The sequence below is a fragment of the Crocodylus siamensis genome, chromosome 3 (genome assembly GCF_052110815.1).
Source record: "Crocodylus siamensis isolate JL-2025a chromosome 3, ASM5211081v1, whole genome shotgun sequence".
In the NCBI taxonomy this organism is placed as follows: Eukaryota; Metazoa; Chordata; order Crocodylia; family Crocodylidae; genus Crocodylus; species Crocodylus siamensis.
In genome coordinates, this window is record NC_143397.1 from 48,180,673 (window position 1) to 48,203,112 (window position 22,440).

General features: G+C 43.6%; 1 protein-coding gene across 6 annotated transcripts in view; it reads right to left on the bottom strand.

The window, feature by feature from the left end:
- Positions 1-22,440, bottom strand: part of KIAA0825 (KIAA0825 ortholog) — a 398,113-nt gene that overhangs the window by 353,341 nt on the left and 22,332 nt on the right. For all 6 annotated transcript variants that reach the window (XM_090038268.1, XM_090038263.1, XM_090038264.1 and 3 more), the window contains one exon: positions 9,706-9,788. The gene's annotated coding sequence lies outside the window, so the exon portion shown is untranslated. The remainder of the gene's footprint in view (positions 1-9,705; positions 9,789-22,440) is intronic.

Below are 22,440 nucleotides of genomic sequence, written 5' to 3' on the forward strand. Positions count from 1 at the left end.
AGATGAAATATATATTGACACTAGTAGTAACAGACATGCAAAGGAAAAACAAACACAAACAGTCACAGTATACCCTGGTTTCACTAAGTATCTGGAGAAACTTAGCTCAAGCTTAATTAATACAGTTCAGGTTCAGAAATCTATGCTTAGGGAGAGAGAAAGAGCTGGGATCTCACCACTCCAAGGCACTTGGGTTGCAAAGCTGACAGGTCAAAGTTCTTAGCACAATCCTTGAAGGGAGATGATCTGCCTCCTTCAGCCTCTCCAGAAGAAAGCGGGTGGTATCAGCACACATACTGCTGCTTCTTTTACAGATTTTTATACCCTCAGTTCAGCTTTTTTCAAGCATTCTCAATAGTGTAAATCAAATTGTCTTTTCTATTGACAAGGGGTTATCTGGTTGGAACATCTCAGGAAACTGACTGATACTCAGGAAACACATACTTAGGAGCCAGCTTGACATTCCTATGGATAGCAGATATACCTTATGGGATATCTCCTGGTATCTTCAGAAACAATAGATTGCAGCATCAGGGTTTTGGATTTTTACTTGCTGTGAACAAGCCTCAGCTTAGCATGACTTTTCCAGATCTTACTATAGTCTTTTAACAGACTTCAGGCAATTATTGGAGTGTTCATAACCTGTTGTGGACAGGACTTCCACCAGTCGCCTCGGGAAAAGTATGACAACACTTGTGGACAGGGCTCCAATGGGCTGGACGCTGTGATGAACCCTGTACCATTGTTCAAATGTTGTCCATACCCCCTCTGACTCAGTCTATTGCCTCAGCATTCCCTAACCCGGCAACCGAGTTTTAGCCAATTAAGTTTACATAGGCCTCCCATAGTGGGACCGGGGAATGTATGGCCCAAGATGCCTAGTAAACTTACTTCTGCTTAGAGGTGTGTGTGTGTGGGGGGGGGGGGGGGGGGGAGGAAAAGTCCTTTGTAAATCCAGATTAGAACTTGTCTGATAAATGCTGAGCTGGGTGTGAGGGCTGATTAGCATTTGGAGCACAGACTCCCCATCATGCAGTGCTCCCCTGCTTCGCTGATCCCAGAATTCACTGCAGTCTCTGCTTCAGGTTTTCTGTTCTGCATCTCTCATGTAAATGAATGGTCATCTGGTTCCATCTCAGACGCAAATGAGACCTAGGGCAGTTGTTTCACTCTTGTCACCCTTATCTGGAGGGTTTTAGGTGCATCTCTCACTGCATTTTAATCAGTTTGTTTAGGTGTGGGGGGGATTCTTTGTGAATCAGACAGGCTGCGTCCTGTGTCAGGGTTCCCCAAGAACAGGGAACTGAGAGGTAACACAGGGAGCACAGGGTCTGACAGTAAGCAAAGAGTGAAGTAGTGAGGAACCAGAGAGCAAAGAGGCTATTTAACCCCCAAGATTTATTTTCCTTGCTGTAGCAGCAGGAGGAGGATAAATTTAAAGAAAAACTCCAATAATTAGACTCTATATTTGGAAAATTATAATAAGTTTGTAAGTTTTCTAGACATAGAGTCCATTTTTTAGTTCTTATATTCAGGGTCATCTTGCATTTAAGAAAATATGATAATTTTTCAGTTAGACAAATATTCATCTATTTCATAGCCCTTTCATGATTGCCAAATGTAGTGGGCTTCAATCTGTAGAAACCATTGTAGTCTTCAGATCAGCTACAGTTTAACATATTTTTCATGTAAAAAAAAAATGTTGTTTTGTAAACATGACAGCTAATTCTCATGCGTGCATTCCTTTAAGACTTCTATAGCATATTAGTTCAGTTTACCTGTCAAAACAACGTACTTGTTTCTCTCAGTCTTGCATGATCTACTTGGATTATAGAGAAAAGGCACCTTGATTGTTCCATTTTGAATCATAAATTAAAATAACCAATAGTAATTTTGCTATTCAGTATTCTAAATAATTCAGTGTTCCCTGGCTAATATATGTAAAAAAAATTGACCAATACATTTTGGTCTCCAAAAAGTTCTCAAACCCTACAGTCAAAACTTAAAACCATTTATAAATTACGTTGTAATTTAAAAGTATAGGAAATATACTGAGACCTTTTTGAGATTGCAGAGTTAATGCTTGCCAAAAGAATCCAATTACTTTGAAGACTGTATTATAATATTTTCCCAAATAAATGGAAACAAACACAAAAAGATATGCTTCTTCCAAACTTCTATCAATCATTATGCCATGGTGGAGATGCTCTGCTTTGAAACTCCAGCTTCTTCTCAACCATTTTTTGTACCAGGACCCATTTGTAAACATCAGTGGCCAGTCCTGGCCCAGTGTGCCTCATGTGTGGGGCACAGGGGGCAGTGTATGTTATACTGGGGCGGGGGGGGGCAAGCAGTCCCTCACAGGCTGGAACTCTGCCAGCCTGCAAGGGAAAAGCCACTGTTTCCCAGCTTTCTCCTTTAAAGGAGAATCCATTTTTAAAGCCTGTTCACAACCCTTTTAATATATTCTGGTGACCTATTCTTGAGTCCCGACCCACAGGTTCAGCAACACTAGTCTATATGACATGGCAAGTGTTAGAGTGATGTAGTCATGACGGTCCAAGAACTATGCAAAAGGCAAGGATTTCTTTCAGTGATATCATGTTTTTAGATCAACTGCATAGTTGGGCTAGAGTTAATGTCTCACATTTGAAAACTTGCCCAACTACCCCAGCTATGCATTCAGTCCAATAAAAGGTATCACCCAAATAAATCCTTATTTTTTTACATAAGCAGCTTAATATTCTTTATGGAGGGAAGTTACCTTGACTACTACCACTTTCTTGTAGGAATATCAATATCCCTTTTCCTACTTCTAGTACATAAAATATTGAAATCGTATAAGCAGCTAAGAAAACAAGGATGTTGTTACATGTTACAATTAGCACATGCTAACTCCAAGGAATTTTAGGTTAAAGTGAGCAAATGTTATAAGCAGTCACACATTAAGGGTTAATGTCCTCTGTAACATGCCCTTCACTGACCTGACCCAAGAGGACTGGCAAGCAGGGGCATGGCAGGAGCTGCAAGTCTGCTCCACGCCTGCCCTGCTCACTGGCTCTCTAGGGTACTATAGGCTTTAGATCAGGACTCACCTAGCCCTTCCTCGGCCTAGATCTGGATCTGCTGCCCCCCTCCCCCGCAGCCTGGATTGGGACCTTCCACCCAACCCAGAGCTAGCTCCTTAGCCCTTCCCCCAGCCCAGATCGAGGATCCTCCAGCTCTTCTCTGGCCCAGATTGGGACCCTGATAGTCCCCCTAGCCTAACCTATATCCTACCAATGCCCTCCCCCTGCTCCCCTGGGGTCACTTGCCCCCATGTCCTCCAGGGCTATTCAAATCTCTGTAGATGAATTGTCATGTAGACAAGAACCTCTGGCTTAACAGTCTCTATAATCCATTCTCCCCACCCCCATATATATTAGCTAGGGGGAAAATGAGGTATGCAGCATTCTAATATTATAAAAGCCTAAGTCTGTCCATCTGTCATGCTCTTATTTACGCTCTGGCTGACAAACAGCCAATCACACATGTTCAAACAGGAGCTGGCAGTGGTGGAGACATGATGGTAGGGACACAGGGGATGGAATGTGGGGGCAAAGCCAGCTGTGCGGTAGCCCAACTACTCTCCACCCTCAGGCACAATCCTCTCCTGCATTGGGCCTGGGCCTACTCCTCCCCTCCCACCGCCACTGCAGGAGGTAAAGGGAGAATGGGCTCTGTCCCTGCACGTTCCCCCTCCCCCCATCATTCTTGACAGGCACTTGGCTAGTTACTCCCTGGAGGCAGGGGCAATGGAGCAGACAGAACCAGACTCATCCCCCTTCCCTGCAGGTAGGAATGATAGAACAGAGTTGGCCTTCCCCCCCCATCCCCCAACTTAATCCAGGTAATGGTGGCAGCAGTGCAGGGGAGAGAGGCGTAAAGATACCATGGGAGAGGCAAGGCCACTGGCTCTGGCCTTAGCCTGCCCCTCCCTCCCTCTGTCATTACTGCCTGCAGAACCAAGGCAGCAGCAGTGGAGGAATGGGCCCAATGCAGGTTGGGGGGAATAGTGGGTGCACCGCAGCTGTGGCAGTGTGGGGAGGGGAGGAGTGGGCCTGGGCCTGACCCGGGCGGGGAGGTGGACCAAGCCCAAGCCAGGGGAGAAACCGGCCTGCCACAGCAGTGAGGGGAGCGAAGCAGCGAGCCTGGCTGATGCAGCAGGAGGAGGGGAGGAGCAAGCCTCCTTCCCCTCCACCACCTCAGGCCCAGGCCCACTCTTCTGCTACCCCCACGGTGGCTCCAAGCCCGGTCCTCATGTTCGCCTACCACCCCCAGCTCTGCAGGAGGGGACCCCACACCAACCGGGCTGAAGCATGGCGGCTGCAGTGGCTCTGACTCATGCAGGTGGTGGTGGAGCAAGCCTGGCCAATACAGGCTAGAAGGAAGAGGGGAGGCCTGTGGCACCCCCTGCCCTGGGCTGGGGCTTCGGCATCACACCAGGCAGCCTGGCTACAGCATCCACCCTGGGCAGTGTCTCCTGGCTGCCCCGACCTTGTGAGCATGGGCACTAGCCCCAGTGCCGCTATCCCAGCCATTCAGCTCCCTGCCACCTCTGAAGGGCCCTCTCACTTCCTTCCCCCACTGGAGGAGCAGGTGCCCCCCCACCACACCCCCAGCCACACATGTCCCCCTGCCCCAGTCCTCTGGCCTTCCAACCCCCACCTCCCATACACTTACCTACAACCGGTTGCCAGGGCTGCTCCCACCACCCTGCCTGGCTGCAGCAGCCCTGGTAGCTGATGAGTCCCCACAGCCCCAAGCAGCTCCTCGCAAGCTGGAAGGCTGCCAGTCTGCAAGGGGAAACTGATGGTTTCCCCACAGTTTTCTCCTTTAAAAAAAGGAAAAGCTGCATTTTTGTCCTTCAAATGAGAAAAATCCATGTTTTTTCTGCATTTTCCTGCAGCAAGCAGAAAACCCAGATCCCTGATTATGTTTCTCACTTAATTTCCTCTATTGTGAATAATGTCCTTCACTGAATAGCCAGGTATTATTCTTGCTGAAGATCTCTGCTTTTAAAATGTAAATTAGTCATTGTCTGGAAGGCCCTGGCTCAAGTGTATCAGACTATGTTCACAAGGGTCTATCTGACTGACCATTACACATACCCAAGCCCGATGTTAATTCTTTAGTGCGAGTAGAGGAGGAACCCTTAAATTAGTCAGTGTTCTACTAAACAGCCTTGGCCCAAATATGAAAAATAAAAGTTACATTCATAAATACAACAATTCAGAGTCATAATAATGATACTGCTAAAGACAGCTTGATGCTACCTATACATAGAGACTACATGTCATATCAGTAAAAGAAACTCAAAAAAGCATGCATGAACACCCCAAAATAACATGGGTGCATGACATGGTTACACTGTTTCTCATTCAGAGGGTGCCAATCTGTGCAGGCTACCTCAAGTTTGAGGCACCATTGCCTGGAATGTTAATTTTATGGTACAGACAATGGCGGATCCAGAGCAGGTGCAGCGGTGCAAACATACCCTCCTTTTGGACTGCACCAGGAACAGCAGAGATTTTTTTTAAAGTCCCCAAATTGGTTAAAAAACAAATCTCTCCCTCATCACTATTCTCAGTACGCCCTCCCTTCTTCTCTGTCCTGTGCAACATAGGTGCCCTGCTGCTACTGCCTGTGGCTAATGAGGAGGGCTGCAGAGCCACTCCTGCCTGCTCCACTTAGGAACAGTGGCAGCAGCAGGCAGAGGGTAGGCTGTTCTTCTCTGCCCAGTCCCCAGTTATTCCCTGCCAGCCTGGGAGCAAATGGGGGCAGTGAACCCATCTACTGCTGTCCTCTGCTGAACCCCTCCTCAATGTGAAATGAACTGGGAGAGTTACGATTTGGGAGGGCTATGGGGGCAGAGAAGCCCCAGAGCCACTGCTACCAGGCTCAGGAGGGGACAGCAGTGAAAGCAGCAGGTGAGATGTGCCTTTTTGCCCAACTCCCCCAGTGTTTCCAGCAGCCCAGAAGCAAGCACAGGCCCTGGAACAGGAGTGGCTCTGGACTCCCTTCTCTATCCTCCCCCATTCAGCTTGAGACAGCAGCAGCAGTGAAAGCAGCAGCAGGAAGAGGTGAATGGGAGGGGAACAGAGTGGGAGCCAAGGGCAGAGGGTTCAGAGAATGAGACTGTTAACTGATTTGGATAATTTAAAAAAAAATTCCTGCTAATAGTTCCACAATGTGGTCTGCCTGCTTGGGGCAGGGGAGCTGGGAGCAGGGGCACAGCAACCCCTACAGGTCTGGTCACTGCTCCCACACCTCCCTTCATAAAATCCTGGATCCGCCCATGGATACAGGCAAACCCTTTTGTGATAATCACATTTTAGCAGATTAAGGAACATGTTCTAATTGCACTATCACAGTTACAAAACTAAAGGGGATGAGACAACTGACTTCAAGATGTTTTATTATTCAGCTAATACTACTGAACCATCACTTTAAAATGATTCCTTATATCTCTGTGTAATTTCACAATTATACCTAACAGCTTTGCAGCACATAAAATTTAGTCTATAATCACACAGCTTGCAACAGCAGAGACGGCAATGGCTCAAGATATTACAGTTCACTGTGAAGTCCCCATCGCTCATGACTTCACATATTTACAAAGAAAAAAATTAAAATACTTAATGAGCGGCCTCATATGAAAATTTAACATAAAAAATCACAATTTGAAAAGAAAAGGACTTTATTAGAGTTAAGTCAAAGCTTTTCACCCAAAGTATGTGTGTTAAAATTCTTTTCAAAGCTTAACTGCTGATAGCTCCTGAGTATGAAAATGAAAATGGAAGTTGAAATGTGTCTACAGAACAGAACAAGAGCCAATTAATCTTAAAATAAGTAACTTTCCCTGGTAGGCACAGCTGGATCAGTATGAATCTGAGTTTTTCGATCATTTTAGTTCCAAGCTTTTGCTAGCTTAAGATTCGCTCTCCCCCATCCCAATTTATTCTCAAGTCAGAACTTTTCCAGCATAGCTCAGATGAAGTCTGAGGACCACAGATCCTAGCTTTGTTTAAAAATTGCAAATTCTGATTAAAAAAAATAAATAAAACCCATATTAGCCGATGAAAAAAACAAAAAAACAAAAAATCAGTGTTTTTGCACAATTAAAATGAAATGGCTTTCTTTGTATACACAGCACCTCCTGAAATGACCACACTGTTTTATTGAAATATTTACAATTTTAAAGCAACTTGGAAGCCTACCGGTGCCTCAATCATTAAAATAAAATAAATTCTAAATACCTTTATATTTTGGTGATTTTTTTATTTATTATTATTATAGCAAATCAGAGCTTCCTGGTGCCCTTTGCTCACCAGGATGTGGGTCCAGCTGTGTCTCCCCATGGTTTTGTGGCACTGAGCAGCCCTTACATGCCGGTGCCCTGCATCTGGCCATCACTCCTAAGCCACAGCCCTGCCAGTGCCCCTCATTCCTGACCTACAGCCCCCTGGCCTTGCCCATGCCCTTTACTCCTGACCCATACCGCCCATCTGCCAGAGCCCTTCACTCCCAACCTGCAGCCTCCAGCTGCTAGAGCTACAGGACCCAGAAGCTACATGCTGCCCACTCCCTCATCTGTGGGTGCCAGCCGCTGCCAGCAGTACCCAAGACCAAGCCTCCCTCCTTTCCAAATAACATCAAAGTCATGGCACGAGAATAAATGAGGTAAGGGTTTCTAGAATTGGTGCTCGGGCAGGAATTGGGTGGCCACCAGGGGGTGTCACAGCTGCCCCCCGAGACCCAACCTGTCAGTGATGCATTAACTTTAAAAATGCCACTAGTTTCAAAGTGGTTTCAGCTGGAAGGAAAAATGCTATGACAAGCTATGTTTATATAAATAAATTAAATGTTATGCTTTTAAGTTAAAAATATCAGAGTAATACAGGAGTGAGCAAATTATGAACCATCACCATCAATAAAATGAACAGCCTGTCAACTCTTTTTCAGGAGCAGAGCCAAAAAACCTGGCCAAAATCTTAGACTTCATAAAATATGAAAGCCCAACAAAAATGTTTTCTTTTAAAAAAAGAAAGCTGATAGATAAAATTTTAAAATTAACATATATTTGTAGGCGTTAACTTACAGGGGTCAAAAACTAAGTAGTTTGTGCTTCAAATTCTAAAGAGGAATGTTGGTTTTATTGTGCACAAATGTCATTCATTTGAAAGCTTAAAAGTCTATTATGAATTTTAGTAAATTTGTTTAGTTTAGAGATAACATTAGGATTGTTCAATATTGCACATTAAAGAATAGATTGAAAAGTATTGTAAGATACAAACACAGAGCATGGCAAAAGCCTCTACTGTGGGCACTCCGTAGTTTGGGAAGAGGTGTGCAGAGATATCAGCATGCTTCATGAGGGTCACCATCTCCAGTGACTCCTAAACCAAATGCAGAGGAAAGCACCAATTGGCTATCCAGGCAAACTATACTCACCAGCGACTCCCTCCCTGCGACACCTTCTGCTATGAATGTCAAGCCAAAGTGTACCTATTCATTTTCTACTACCAAAAATACTCATCAATTTCACTTCTAGCCTGCAACAGATTCCAGCTGCCCACATACTGTGGAGCTCTCAATCCAGATGATTTTCTTTTGACTTGGCTTTGGACAGTTATGAGGACACCATAGAAAATAACTTGAGTCATGAATTGACTCATTGTCAAATAAAGTGGAAGGACAAATAAATCAGGTCTATACAAAAGGCTTTGTTTTTTGGAAATAAGTAAAATTTTGAACAGACCAAATTTTGGCAAACTATGGGAAGTTGAAGTCATCTGGAAAGAGGAGTTCAGGGACCTGAAAGCAGAGAATACCTGGAATTTCTTAAGTCCAATGCTGGCAGGTCTAGTGTGTGCTATATTCTTACTGGCATGGAGTCAAAGCCTGCCACCACTTCTTCTAAGGAAGTTGTTCAGTCCTGTGCAGGAAGTTGTGAAGTGCCATGTATGGCCATGCAGACATGACCAAGCCCACTCACGTGATCTCCCAGCTTCACGTTCCTGAGGCAGTAAAGTTTAGAATGACAGATAGACTCTCTGGAACCAAGGTAAAGGGGGAAGGGTGGGGAAAAGGAACAGTCTCTTGTGAACTGAATGACCAAGCATGCCCTGTCATGCTTCACATCACCTGTGCAGTTATATGTATGGCCCTGAAAATCATGCTGCTAAGAAATTGCTCCTGGAAAAGAGCTAACATTTTTTCATGGAATCACCATTTTTTCTGAGCCAAAACACAGTTTGAATGTATACACTTATGCTTTTAGTGATCCATAAAAAGCATCTCAGTAGAAATGCAAGACCTGTCCATGGCTCCACATTCTACTAACAGGGGAAGAAGGATATGTTGGTGGGGAGGAAGAGGAGGACAAGTGAGAAAAAATGTACGAGGACTTAAGAAGTGGGATACTGCAATACTGTGCACTGAAGTGCCTAAGACCTTTTCTTAGAATCTGAATCTAAGTGGTCTAAAAACATTGTTTTCATCTCTATATTCTATGATTCTACATGTCTGATTTTCAAGGAATACAAGTTAGGAGAAAAATAAAAGTTAAATACCTGATAGTTAATGTTTCTGATTTTAGACACAAAGACTTGGTTATTAATGTTACACTCAATCTATTGCAAGTCCAAGGGCCATAAAAATTACCTTATTAGGTGGTCATTCGTTATTCTGGCATATCACTGGGAATCTCATGTCTTTCCAACATTATGAGGATTGTGATGGCAATACTGTAAAAAAGAATTAAGAGAAATACATCAAGGAAATAGTAGCAGCAGAAAACCAGCAGAACCAAGTAATTAGAAGGACCCTTAAAAGAACTGATAGGCCTGCACTTGCAGAACTGAAATGGTTTAAAATGGAGATTCCCAAAGTTTTGCTCTTGAGAACCTCTTAATGGGTGGGATATCAAGGTGGGAGCAACATAAAATAAATGTACATGTTTATGTTTAATAGATGAAACATAACATCATATCTACAAAGTTAGTGAGGAAAATTCAGTATTATGCTCAAGTCAAACTTGAGTAATACTTAGATAACTGACTTTTCTTGCCAATAAAACATGTTGAGCCGGCTCACATAACTGAGCATCTTGTAAAACATTCAGCAAGTCAGCATCCATTCTGGTGTGTAAACAGCATTCCCTGCTGGCTTACAAAGCTCATTACAAATGGCATCAATTATCCTTAATGGATAACAGAGCTGCTGCTAAGGTTTATTTGTCAATTACTACTGAGGAGTCAATGGCTACAGCCTCAATCTGTTGAGGATGACCACCACTGAAAAGTCCCATTGCAGGCTGCACATTAAACACTCTAGGTCACGCTGGGTATGCCTCATTTAAAGACTGCATTAAATACTGGTTATTGACTTGCAAGTTAGCTTGCTACCACATGTTCTCTCAGTTGGCTCCCCATCCTTTAACATTATAAAAGACAGCTGTATTTAATATAGGAGTTTTTGACTCTGAATAAAAATGTATTTTCAAACTTCAGGATTCTTTAAAACTATTCAAGCATAAATCAGTGATGGCTTAAGAAACACACTGAAGATTCATCAGCTGAAACCAAAGTTATTTAAACATTTTTTGTTGTCATCATATTGGATGCAACAGGTAAAAAAAAAGATGAGGACATTAACAGTTAAAATAAATAGGAAACTTTTACATTGCTTTTAACCTCAATCCCCAAGACCAAAATATAGACACTTCATACTCCTAGCAATATAGCTTTAGATCACAAACCAAAATCAGATCATTATGATGATTCAATTTTCTTGAAATTGTTGTTATTTAAGAGTAGTCCAACAAAATACAGTAATCTTAAAATAAAGTCAGTTTAAAAAGTCATGCCAATTGCCAGAAGTGTTATTTAATTCACCAGAAGAGCTCCAAACCAATTTGTTCTACGAGTTAATAAATAACTTCCTATTTTGAACCTTGAATCACTTTTGTTTTTACAGAGAATGTCGCAATTCAAGATATTTTTATTTTGAAAAACCTAAAAAAGTCAACATACTCAAATTGAGATACAGGAGTTTCTGGCCACAGAGAAAACAAACACAAAATCCATCAGTTAATAAAGTGCCCTCTTCTCTCCAAAAGGAGATGATTCCAGTCACTTTACGATGGGTGGCCTGAAAATTTGTAACGTGACACTCATGGCACTTACATGTTTTTCTCCCTGGCCTACCTAAGCACAGAAACACAGGAAATCTAAATATTTGTAAAAGATATAGCTGATTTGACATAGGTATTCCAAATCTGCATGATATATTAGAACTAGATAAAAGCAGGGTGGATCCAAAAGGGGTGGAGTAGCACAATCACACCTTCCATTTGGACCAACTACATGAGCAGCCCCCAGAGACTATTTTATTTGTGTCCCAATAGCAAGTAAGAATTCCCTTTTTCCTTCTTCCTCCCATGCTCAGCAGCATGTCTCCTTTCCTCCCTTCCTATTCCCTCCACACCTGCCCACCACTGCTATGTCCCCACTGTCCACAGCCAACCTGAGCATAGGAGGAGCTCCAGAGCCACTACTGTCCCACTCCAACTGGGTTGTGCAGGGAGCTGGGCTGTGCTGGGGACACAGCTCCAGAGGTGCTCCTGTCTTGCTCCAGCTGGGTTGTACAGGGAGCCAGGCCTGGCACCCCTCCCCCCCCCTCAGTAATTCCCCACCAGCCTGGGAGGGGGAACCCACCCACTACCACCACTGTCCCCAGCTGAACCTGGTTCCCCATTCGGTCCACAGGGAGTGGGGCAGGAGTGGTACTGGAGCCTCCTCACCCCAACGTCAGCTGGGGACAGCAGCAGTGGTAGATGGTGTAAGGAACGACAGGGGTGATGATGCTGAGTATTGGAGGAGTCTTACCCAATTCGAAGACTTAAAAAAAAAAAAAAAAGTCCCCAGTTACTGATCCTACTGCATAGCCTGTCCATACTGGTTGTGGGGTCAGAAGGGAGATGCAGCAGTCAGAACTCTGCTGCAGAGTAAATTAATTTACTCCAGCCTAATAGGGGCACGTGTGTAGATGCCAAGATGTTTACTGTGCAGCTAAGTAGTCTACTGTGCATTAAGTGTCTCATGTTGATGCACCCTTTGTCCACACACTTAATTGTGGGGAAAGGATCTGGAAAACAGTGCTGGAGCACATCAGTACAGGAGCCTTTGTAAGCTCCAAATGACATCCACATAAGGTCATGACGTCTCAGATAGGTGGTACAGGCAATAGTGAAATGCATTTCCTTCAGGAGCCCCAGGCAAAGAAGCTCTGCCAGAAGCCAGTCTTAGCAGATCTCTCCAGAAGCAAAAAAATGGAGGGCTTCCAGGAAGATTGTGTTTAACACCGAAAATTGCAAGGTTCTCCACCTTGAAAGAAAAACGTGCAGTATCCTTATAGGCTGGGCAGTTCTATGCTGGCTTGCACTACAGATGAAAGGGACTTGGGGGTCATGACTGACCACAAGATGAACATGAGCCTTCAATGTGATGCTGCAGCTAGTAAGGCAAGCAAAACATTGGCTTGCAATGATAGGTGCTTCTCAAGCAAATCCTAGGATGTCATTCTCCTGTTGTACTTGGCCTTGGTGAGGCCTCATCTGGAGTACTGCAACCAGTTTTGGGCTCCACAATTCAAAAAGGATATGGAGAAGCTTGAGAGAGTCCAGAGAAGAGCCATGTGCATGATTAGGTCAGGAAAACAGACCTTACGATGACAGGCTGACAGCTATGGGACTCTTCAGCCTGGAAAAGCGCAGGCTCAGGGGCAATCTGATGGCTACCTACAAGTTTATAAGAGGTGTCCACCAGGATCTGGGGGAACATTTGTTCACCTGAGTGCCCCAAGGGATGACAAGATCTAACCATTTTAAACTCCTGCAAGACCATTTCAGGCTGATCATAAGGAAGAATTTCTTTATTGTCCAAGCCCCCAAGGTCTGGAATAGCCTGCCATCGGAGGTGGTTCAAGCACCTACTTTGAATGCCTTCAAGAGACATTTGGGTTTATCTTGCTGGGATCCTATGACCCCAGCTAGGACTTCCTGCCCTGGGGCAGAGGGCTGGACTCAATGATCTTCCGAGGTCCCTTCCAGTCCTAATGTCTAGGAAATCTATGAAGAGCCAGAGGATACATGGCACCCATCCAAATCTAGTACCCAAATAAGAGGCAGACTCTATGGACTTCCCAGCAGATACATCTGGAACCAGGTCTCTAGGTGCCTAGGATTTAAAGCATACATTTAGAATTTACCAAGATCTAAGCTTCACCTAACTAATGAAGGCCTCTGATGCACTCATTCAATGTGAGCACAGTTCTGTCACAACATGGATATAGCTTAAACACACTGTATCAGGAAGAAAACATGAAGACACTCAAAAAAATATTAGAAGTAGAGAAAAAAGGCTCTAATCTCCCCATCCAAAAAAGGGAGAAAGCAAAGAGATAGCCAATGGCAGGAAGACAATTCTATAACAATTCCAGTGCTGCATGTCACAGCAGAAGTGTGGGGCCAGGGAAGAACGGAAAAAAACCCTAGTTCCAAATATGAGAGACTGCTAAGAATTTTTTTTTTTTTGAAAGAGAATGAGCAAAAACTCATAACAGAAAGGTGTATCAATATATTAAACAACACCTGTGGGGAAAAGGCTTTAGTATGGTTTGTTGGCAGCCAGCACAAGTCAACAAGCATTGGTCCATCTTTAGTCAAGGCAAATGAAAGCTATTATCTGTTGCTTCTGGAAAACACTTGAAATTGTTCTGTAGGGCTAGGGACAGATATTACACATAAACCTGTTTAAGTGATCAGAACCTGGTTTAAACCTGTAACAAAACAGATGTTCAATGTACATAAACTAGTCTGAAAATGGCTGAAACCAGTTCGAGATAAACCTGGTTGAATGTAGTATCAGACTTAACAGACTTGGGTCAAACCAGTTTATGCAATGCCTGTCCCAGACCCTTTGCTGATTTAAGATAAACTAGAGACCCCCAGCATCCTGGCATGCTCTCTGGACTGAGCAGGGCTCTCCGCTCCACAGCAAGGCTAGCCCCTCTCCTCTGCTCCCTGGCTGCAGCCCAGAGACTGCAGGCTGCTCCCCACCCTCACCATTCCCTGCTAAGCAGGAATTCCCCTCCCCTCTGCCTTGCTGAGGAGGTGTCTGTGTATTAGCTACCAGACCACATACTGGCTGCAGTCCCTGCTGAATCAACAGGTAGCTGGTAATGTACCTCTGTTGTTTTCCTACTGGAGTATTTAACACTTCTCAATTCCCTGCTGGGCTAATCAGAGCATCCTGGCCACACCACCCCTCAGCTTACTGCTGTGGAAGGGATGGGAGGGCTACTCTAGCATCCCCCTACTTCTAGCCTGAGCCACATGTCTGGGATGTCTGTGCAGTTACAAACCAGTTCAGCCTATCCAGGTTAGAGTTACCTGCAAAGATTGAATCGATTCAGGCTCAGGCTTTTTGAATGTCTGCCCCTAGCCTAGGAGACTTCAGAAGCAGATCCTTTGCAGTTGACAAAAAATTTGTGACAGATCAATGAAGCTTAGTTTGAAAAGGTATCAAAATCTAATACTTTTCCTTATCTTCTATATTTAAAAATTTCATTGGACCACTGTGGTTCTTCTGAATGTGGAAATGTTATGTTACTTGGGATCCTCTGCTGGGGGAGGGGTAGAAAGAGGAAGAGAATGGGTTTACAGCCAGCAGGTAGGGCCCCTGCTAGTGTTAATTTCCCTTTTCTCTAGCAGAGGCTTTACCATATTTCCCTAATTATAACATGCACCAAATTTCCAGCAGCTGAATTTCTAGGGAGGAATTCATGTTGTATGCAGGAAAACATGATTTCTGAACTTTGTCTTCTGTTAATTCAATTCAATTCCTACATGGTTTTAACAGCTGGTACCTCACAAAAGTGTAAGTATTTATCTATTTTAAATCTATCATTTAAACTTTCATAATAGTACCAAAATGTTAATGTTTAGCTCTGATGTCTCTAGCAATAACAGTTACTAAAGTTTATCCGTTACTCCTGTAAAAAAACCCCCCAAAAACAAGAAAACCCACTGTGCATGTATATGCACACGTGCACACACATTCTACTATACGATTAAGTTTCATTTACTATTTTGACATAGCTAGAATTGCATTCTTGTATAACTTAGTATCTTAGGGCATCTCAGCCTTCCAATGTTGTGGAGACAATTTGTTCCTAGCCCTAGTGATTCACAAGGGAGTAATCTTTACAACTGTCACTCTGGAACACGAGTTTTGTGACTGAGCCCTGAAAGAGTATAACAAATCACAGATCTCAAGTGAAAGTTATTTCTATTTCCTAGGACATTGCTCAAATAAATATTTGCTAAATTGTGGCAAAAGTTTTTCATTAGCAGAATACAAAGGACTGTACCTATATCCAAATCTTTTCTAGTTATAAGAAGTCAATATGTTAATAAAGTGTATATAATAATTTCTACAGTTTTGTGCACTATAAAAACATAGAGAACTCCATTTTAAAAAATGCAATTAAAGTTATTTGTAATGGTTGGCATTTAGCTACAAAAAAACTTAACTAGTTTTTCATGGCTGGATTATATGGGGATATCCTGTCTATTTGTACCTTTCTTTCCGTAAACTTAGAGTTAAGTGCCCCTTGGCAGCCTGTATATAATATATGGCTTTAAAACTGCTTCACAAAGTCAGGCTGCAGAGGGTCAACAAGATAGAAAAGCAAGAGGCAGCTGCACAGAACCCAGTAGGTTAGAAAGATAAACAAAACGTAAGCATCAACTGTGCCAAAATGGTTACTTATACAGCAAATGCACCAAATTCCAGTGCCCCATGAAAAAAATACAAAATGCTGCTGCCACAATCAGGATTCAGAGTCTTTTACAGCATGAAACACAACAGATTTATATTCATACATCTCCGTTCTTAAGGATTCAAGAGTTCTGAAGATACAATCATACAAAGCATTTTAAAGAAAATAGCATGATAACATTAACATGTTTACTGAACACAGAATGAAATGCAGATAACATGCATACAAATATGTGGTACCATTTGCCTAAAAATTATGCTCATTCACTGGAAAAAAAATGTTTCCAATTTGTCTTACAATAACTAGATCTCTCAATTACACAATAGAAAGGAAAGTTGTCCTTCTTGCAGTTTTATACACTGCTTTACATATGTGGTTTAACACAGTGATACATAACCTGGTAGTAGATAAATTAGGAGAGAAAGCAGCAATATTTCTGGCTCTTTGGGCATGAAATAGAAGGAAGTTTAGGAATGAGGTGAAAGGAAGATCTTGCTTCCTGTCCCTCCCTTCCTGTTTGCTATAGCTGATACCCCTAAATATGCTCCATCCCTTTCTGTGCACTACAAGTCCCAATAGCTACTAACACCTCATGACAAGGGAAGTAATGGTTCAAAAGGCATTTGGATTCATAAAGTATTTGGATGAAAAGGCATTTGAATGCATATCTTGCTGGGATCATTTGACTCGGGCAGACTTTGGGGGGTTGGACTTGATCTTGCAAGGTCCCTTCTAGCCCCTAATGTCTATGAAAAGAAAGAGAAGCCACTTCCACCAATCACTATCACCAGCCTACATGTTTTAGTAGATATGAACAAAACTGAAAGTCACTGGAGGCACTTTAGAAGTGACTGACTGAAATTATTTTTAAATTCTCATGAAAATCTTGCCAATTACTTAATATGAAGTCTTGGGCAAGTCAACTAACTAACAGCTCAATTTTTATACTTGTAAAATGCAGATAGTAGAAAATGCTACCCCAAATGACTCATTCTGGATATGCATGATTTAACACAGTAAAGCAATGTGTATGTACTACATTACTATAAGTGCAGAAAGATTTGGAATTCAACAATTATATGTTTTGCCAACAGCCTTGTGGATAAGGTTTTGTGTAGCTAGTAGAGCTCAGGATATCCACATTTAAATCATGTCTTCATCACAGACTCCTTCTGTAACCTTGGACAAGTCACCTCATCTTTCCATGTTTGGCTTTCCCATTTGCAAAAACAGTCAGTGCTAGGCTCTTTAAGCTATGGAGCTGTTAAACAACGGCAAAGACTCCTCTTCCTACTCCTCCCAGGTTTTTTTTTAATTTGTTCCCATATCAGTAGGGTTTCTCCACCAATGGTTAGACCACTTTCTACATTTAGGAATTTGTCAGATGTGTCATGCTGTATGACAGAGAAAGAAATGCCATAAAGTTAAATGCAAGATCTCACTGCATCTTCAGCAGTAAATATTTCAACTGTAAACACTAAAATAATTTATGTTTTTAAATAACAATCTATTCTGCCACTGTTAGATTTATTTAAAAATAGCATGATGCAAGTTATTAAAAATTAATGTGCAACAGCCAATCCATTTGATCCCACTTATACAAAAACATTTATGCTCCAAATTTTCTACCAATAGTCAGTAGAATAAGCAATCATTTGACCTGTTCCTTCAATTCCTAATCCTCAGTTTTACACCCTTTGAAGTATAAGTCAGCCCTATAAAACTTGAAAGAAGGATGTGTTGTTGGTTAAAACAATTCATAAGGGAAGAAATTAACCCTTTCCTGGACCTCTCCCTCAATAACTAGCAAAAATAAATACTGAATCTTTTGGTGTTAAGTCATAAAATTCATCATTATAACTGCATTTGCTGCTTAACATATCCCAACAGTGAATCTAACATTTAGAATCTATCATATCAACATAGTCATCATGATCCAAGCTGCAAATAATAGAGAGTGTCAGTGTCAATTTTGTTTTCTCACACTTGCTTCCCGTCACTTCATCTGATTTTAATAATCCCTGTCAAACCACAAACAGTCCAAATTACCTTCTTGACACAGAAGCTTTCAAGGAGGAGACAGAATCTCAACTTTCATTTAGCGACAACAAAAGAAAGCTGTCCAGCTGGACAAATATTATTTCCACTCTTGACAATCTCTATAGTAAAGCATGCGTTTTAATTTTAACTGAAGCTGCCAAGAGTTTGATATGAGCTTCTTGTTTAGTACAGATTGACTCGCAGGATTAGCAGACCAACAACTGTAATTGTGTTTAAAAAAAAACAACCCAGCATTTTCCATTAAAAGATAAGTCATACTCTGTATCTAACAGCCCAAAGACGTGTGCAAGAGATAACAAATGTGTATTATGAACTAAACACCCCACTTAATTAACAAAAAAAAAATAATGGAGAAGTACTTTCAGAAGATGTGATCTTTGATCTTTTTACAGTTCCAAAAGTCACTAGCTAAGAGCTGCTAAATTCACTAATAATTGAACTAAGGAACAATATGTTCAAGAGGTTGAAAATATGATTGATAATCTATAGGAGGTGAGCATTTGACTTGCAGGCTAAATACAGGCATTCAAAAAGCCCGAGCCTGAATCAATTCAATCTTTTCAGATTACCCTAACCTGTGTAGACTGAACTGAGAAGCAAGTGAATAGACATTCACTTTTGATTCTGGAAATGCAGCCACATCCCTGCAGGGGCTCAAGCTAGAAGCCAGGGGTGGGGGCACTAGAGCAAGTCCTCCCATCCCTTCGGCAGTGGTCAGAAGGCTGGAGGGAAGCTCAGCAGGGGGCGGGGGGTGTGGCCAGGTCCCAGCAGGCTGAGTAGGATTGGAGAGGGGTTTAAACCTTCACCCTGGCCTGCAGGGACCCCAGCCAAGTGTGCCTGGAGGAGGAGGGAGAAGCAGCTTTTGCCAGGCTTTTCAGGGTGAGGAGCATGGCCAGACCCTGGTTGGCACTTAAAGGTCGAGCAGTGAGAGCAGGGCAATGGCCAGACCCTGGCCACAAGCCTGAAGGGGGCTGGGGGGCTGGGGGGGGAAGAAAAAAATCACAGAGAAGTGGGGCTGGCAGTTATCTCTAGACATCTTATCATATCTAGCCCAGCCCCTGCCAAAGTCCTGGCCAGATGCTTTGGCAAAAGCACTAAAATCTAAAGGGTGGAGGGTTTGCTTGCCAGGGGTCTCTGTACTGCTAGGGGGAAAAAACCACCAAAGGTTTCCTGCGGCCGGTTCCCCCACATCGCCCCACAGCGGGGCCCAGTGCTGTACCCCTCCAGCCCTAAACCCTAAGGCAGCACCACACAGAACCCCACCTCCTCCCCCAGCCTGGGTACAATCTGGGCACACAGCTGCCACAGACCCAGCCCAAACCACAGATGGCTAGGAAGGGCCCTGCCCCAATGGCCCAGCCTGGCCTGGCCCGGCCCTGCCGTCTACCCACCTTGCCTGGAGCTGGGACTGCGGGCCAGGCTGGCCCCAGACAATTTCACATCTTCCACAGCCCCAGCCCAGGCCACAGCCAGCTGGAAAGGGCCCTGCCTCCACGGCCCAGCCCGGCCCCTCCACATCCACCCTCAGCAGTGTCTGTAGCAGGTGGATGGTAGGGCTGGGCCACAGGGGCAGGGCCCTTCCCAGCCAGGTAAGGCTGGGGCCATGGGAGCTGTGCGCCCAGATTGGGCAGGGCTGTTCTCCTCCCCACCTACCATGGGGCCAGGGGAAAAAGCCACAGGAAGTCCCTGGTGGCTTTTTTTTCCCCCAGCAGTGCAAAGCCCCACTGGCAAGCAAGCTCTCTGCTCTTTAGATTCTAGTGCTTGTACCAGAGAGTCTGGCCAGGGCTCAGACAGGGGGTGAACTAGACCTAGAGGACCTCTTGAGACCCTTGCCAGCCCCACTTCACTGTGATTTCCCCCTCCCTTCCCCCCACCCCCCCCCCCAACTGCACCCAAGGCATGGGGCAAGGATCTGGCCATGCCCTCGCTCTCGCTGCTTGAGCAGCAAGTGGGGGTAAAGCCAGGCAAACTCCAGCTGGGGTCTCCCATGGGACAGAGGGGGAATTAAACCCCGCTTCCCTTCAGGCTACTGGTACCTGGCCACATGCCCCACTTCTGCCACTGGACAAGTGAGGGGCACTCCATAGCAGGGTTTCCACCCCCATTCTCAGTCAGCTGGCTCCGGCTAGGGAGGAGAAGAGAAGAGTGAGGCCAACCTTGCTCTGTTGGAGCAGACAGCACAGCTGAGCCCAGCCTAGGGCTTTAGAGCATCCTGGGATGCTGGGGGACTGTGAGTTAACTTAAACCAGGAAGAAGTCTGGGATAGAAGTTCCGTAAACCAATTTGACCTAAATCAGTTATGTCTAATACTATCTTCAACAGGGTTTATCTTTAACCAGTTTCGGCCATTTTGAAAGCAGTTTATGTGCACTGATTTTGTTCTGTTACATATTTAAACAAGTTTCTGATCACTTAAACCGGTTTATGTGTAGCTTCTGTCCCTAGCCACAATATATAATCAGGCGAATAAGCTTCCACAAGAGTATCTTATCTGCAAGTATCCTCCCTCCAACTGACTCGCCTTCAAAGTAAACATGATAGCATAACTCACTGCTCAACCTGGATCAATTAAAAAGTAATTGATTTCTCTGATGAGCCATGGTATTGTATAATTACCATTCTGTTTAAAGTTTATGCGACTCAATCAAAGCATAGTATGAAACTTTAAAAAACTAAATTAAATTTCAATGCAGTACTAGACGTCTGGGTAGTCAGATACCAGGCTCACTCACTGTAGAAAGTGTTGTATAAAGTAGTATCTGATTTTGAAGTGATGTTAGCTATTATAAAGAAATATAAAATAACCAAGATTCTCCCAGCTGAAGATAAGTCTCAAATTGTAAATTATTTTTAAATATATTATATAATGTTTGTCTATCCCAAGTACGTGGTTAATTCAAAGCAAGTTTGATCAACCCGAAGTGATTCTACAAGTAATGATAGCACGTTAAGACAATTAAGGCCCATCTTGGATGAGCCCATGAAAATGATTTATTACAGGGCTGTCCAACTGGAGGTCTCTGAAGGGTTATCTTGTGGCCCCTGGCTCATGGCCCAGGTGCTGCTGCCATCAACGAAGGCTCCAGGCTATCCCCTCCCTTCTATACCTTCTGCTTTCTGCCCCCAGCCCTGGGAGTGGAGCTGAGGAAGCCCATAGTTAGGGAGATCAGGGGGACTTTGCACGGCATGCGAGTGTCAACACAGTGCATCAGGAGCACCACATAGCATATAGCAGGGGGTACTGCAATGGGAGGGGGACACTTAGGTGGTGCAGTGCAGTAAGGCACGCAGCCCACTCAGAAACTGGACAACCCTGATTTATTAAACAGGCAACTCGGCATCTAACTGGGGTATTTAGCTGCAAATAAAATCTAGAGCTTTACAATGAGAGAATTGTTGCATCTATTTCCTCTTTCCTAAGTTGGAATATAGGACCAAGATCAGGCTTCTCATTTTCTTTTGGACTAGTAAGTGGCTGCCTATCTGCTTTCCTTTCAAAATTGTGAGTCATGCTGTCTTTCTTCAGTTGGTCCCCTTTCCAAGCAACCCAAGTAAGAAAGAAAGCCATACGATTCAAGCCATACGATTGCATTTTGTTCTTTCACAGCAATGCTTCCCTAGTGTCAGGTTAACACTGAAAACGCATGTTTTTCTTTAAACAGAACACTGATTCTGTTATATCATCTCTGCCTTTAGCTTAAATCCCTCTATCTTAACTTTTACCCCAATATCACATTTACATGTAAAATGTCAGACCTCTGCCAATGCCACCAGACACTAAGATAGCTACTAGTATAGTCAATGTTCATAAAAACAAAAAAGGCCAATCAAGGTTGCTTTAGGTGCTTAAAATCAGGTTTTCAAAGGTGTATCAATACTGAAAAAATCATCCTGCTTGATTATCAATCTTTGCTCAGAAGCAGCCAAGATGAAATTTGAGATAATAAAGCAGATCACATCAACCTGCATTTTACAGAGCTGTGCTACAAAGAAAAAGAAAGTAGGAAATTACATAGTTATGCTTACGTAGACAAATAAAACTTCTAATTTTCTATTTGAGTAAGGATATAAATGTGAGAACGATGCCACACTGAATCCACAGCAGAACGTTTACATAAAAATCAAGTGTTGATTACATACTTTCCTTTATGCAGCGATTTAAAACTTTTAATATTTATTGTCTCTTACCATATAGTGCAAGGGTGGGCAATTATTTGGGCCTGCAGGCTACTAAGGCAGTTTTCAGGAGCTGCTGTGGGCTAGTCAGTGCAACCCCGCCTCTCCCTCCCCCTCCCCCCCATGTACAACAGCCTGGAGCCCACACACCCTATGGCTCTGACCCACCATCAGCACCCAATAGCAGCTGAGCAAACAGCCCTAGCCTCAACGCACCTTGCACCCACTCTGGACTTGCCTCAGCCAGAACAGACCAGCCAGGACCCATGCGCACAACCCTGACACTGGCCTACCCTGCATCTGCTCTGGCCCCCCAAC